The sequence below is a fragment of the Arachis ipaensis genome, chromosome B5 (assembly GCF_059453495.1).
Source record: "Arachis ipaensis isolate K30076 ecotype BB chromosome B5, ASM5945349v1, whole genome shotgun sequence".
Lineage (NCBI taxonomy): Eukaryota > Viridiplantae > Streptophyta > Magnoliopsida > Fabales > Fabaceae > Arachis > Arachis ipaensis.
The window spans coordinates 78,699,377-78,701,729 of NC_142440.1; the positions used below are offsets into that span (position 1 = coordinate 78,699,377).

Genomic DNA, 2,353 nt, shown 5'->3' on the forward strand with positions numbered 1-2,353 from the left:
ATCTGAAGGCATTCTTATTCCAGTAGATTTATTTTTCCCCTTTTGGTCTTGGTTAAGAAATCAGTAACTCAGGAATTATCCAACTTAATAGCATAACTGTTAATTGTTATCTTGCCAATTGAGTTGAACTTCAATAATCCCAAGCTTTTCTTATGAAATAAATAGGATTCGAATATCAATCCAATTTGTCCCTTGACTTTCCTTTGCTTTAGTAAAGGTTAACTAAGTGGAATTAAGATTCAACTTTCATTGTTATTGATAAGGATAACTAAGTATGGACTTCCAATTTCTTATACCTTGCCAAGAGATTTTATTATTATTATTTTATTTTACTTGTCATATAACATATTCCCACCTTACTTCCCAAACCCCCAATTTACAATCTTCATAACCAATAATAAGAACATACTTCCCTGCAATTCCTTGAGAAGACGACCCGAGGTTTGAATACTCGGTTAACAATTTTTAAAAGGGGTTTGTTACTTGTGACAACCGAAACGTTTGTACGAAGGGATTTCTGTCGGTTTAGAGACTATATCTACAACGCGACTATTTTTATGAAATTCTTTACTGGCAAAAATCCTAACGTCAAAGGGTCTTCCAAGGATGATGGATTCATCCTCATCCTTCCCAGTGTCTAGGATTATGAAGTCAGCAGGGATGTAAAGGCCTTCAACCTTTACTAACACATCCTCTATTAGTCCATAAGCCTGTTTTCTTGAGTTGTCTGCCATCTCTAATGAGATTCTAGCAGCTTGCACCTCAAAGATTCCCAGTTTTTCCATTACAGAGAGTGGCATGAGGTTTATCCCTGACCCAAGGTCACATAGAGCCTTCTCAAAGGTCATGGTGCCTATTGTACAAGGTATTAAGAACTTTCTAGGATCCTGTTTCTTCTGAGGCAATCTCAGTTGATCCAGATCACTCAGTTCATTGGTGAGCAAGGAAGGTTCATCTTCCCAAGTCTCATTACCAAATAATTTGGCATTCAGCTTCATGATTGCACCAAGGTACTTGGCAACTTGTTCTTCAATAACATCCTCATTCTCTTCAGAAGAAGAATATTCATCAGAGCTCACGAATGGCATAAGGAGGTTTAATGAAATCTCTATGGTCTCCAGATGAGCCTCAGAGTCCTTTGGTTCCTCAGAGGGAAGCCCCTTATTGATCTATGGACGTCCCAAGAGGTCTTCCTCACTGGGGTTCACGTCCTCTCCCTCCCTTGCAGGTTCGGCCATGATGATCAATTTAATGGCCTTGCATTCTCCTTTTGGGTTTTCTTCTGTATTGCTTGGGAGAGTACTAAGAGGGGTTTCAGTGATCCTTTTACTCAGCTGGCCCACTTGTGCTTCCAAATTTCTAATGGAGGACCTTGTTTCATTCATGAAACTTAGAGTGGCCTTAGATAGATCAGAGACTATGTTTGCCAAGCTAGATGGGGTCTGCTCAGAACTCTCTGTCTTTTACTGAGTGGATGATGGAAAAGGCTTGCTATTGCTAAACCTGTTTCTTCCACCATTATTAAAGCCTTGTTGAGGCTTTTGTTGATCCTTCCATGAGAGATTTGGGTGATTTCTCCATGAGGGATTATATGTGTTTCTATAGGGTTCACCCATGTAATTCACCTCTGCTATTGCAGGGTTCTCAGGATCATAAGCTTCTTCCTCAGAAGATGCCTCTTGAGTACTGTTGGATGCAGCTTGCATTCCATTCAGACTCTGAGAAATCATATTGACTTACTGAGTCAATATTTTATTCTGAGCCAGTATGGCATTCAGAGTATCAACTTCAAGAACTCTCTTCTTCTGAGGCGTCCCATTACTCACAGGATTCCTCTCAGAAGTGTACATGAACTGGTTATTAGCAACCATGTCAATGAGTTCTTGAGCTTCTGCAGGCATTTTCTTTAGGTGAATGGATCCACCTGCAGAAGTATCCAACAACATCTTAGCTAATTCAGACAGACCATCATAGAATATATCCAGGATGGTCCATTCTAAAAGCATGTCAGAAGGACACTTTTTGGTCAGTTGCTTGTATCTCTCCCAAGCTTCATAGAGGGATTCACCTTCTTTCTGTCTGAAGGTTTGAACATCCACTCTAAGCTTACTAAGCTTTTGAGGAGGAAAGAACTTGGCTAAGAAAGCCGTGATCAGCTTATCCTAAGAGTTCAGGCTATCTTTAGGTTGAGAGTCCAACCATACTCTAGCTCTGTCTCTTACAGCAAACGGGAAAAGCATAAGCCTGTAGACCTCGGGGTCAACCCCATTGGTCTTAACAGTATCACAGATCTGCAAGAACTTAGTTAAGAACTGAAAAGGATCTTCAGATGGAAGTCCATGAAACTTGCAGT

The 2,353-nt window shown here is 40.3% G+C and overlaps 1 non-coding gene across 1 annotated transcript; it reads left to right on the forward strand.

Annotated features, from left to right (window-relative positions):
* Positions 1 to 2,000: 2,000 nt before the first annotated feature.
* On the forward strand, positions 2,001 to 2,108 carry LOC148564710 (small nucleolar RNA R71). The gene has a single exon (XR_015884099.1). It is a non-coding gene; the product is annotated as a small nucleolar RNA R71 (small nucleolar RNA).
* The last annotated feature ends 245 nt before the right edge of the window (positions 2,109 to 2,353 follow it).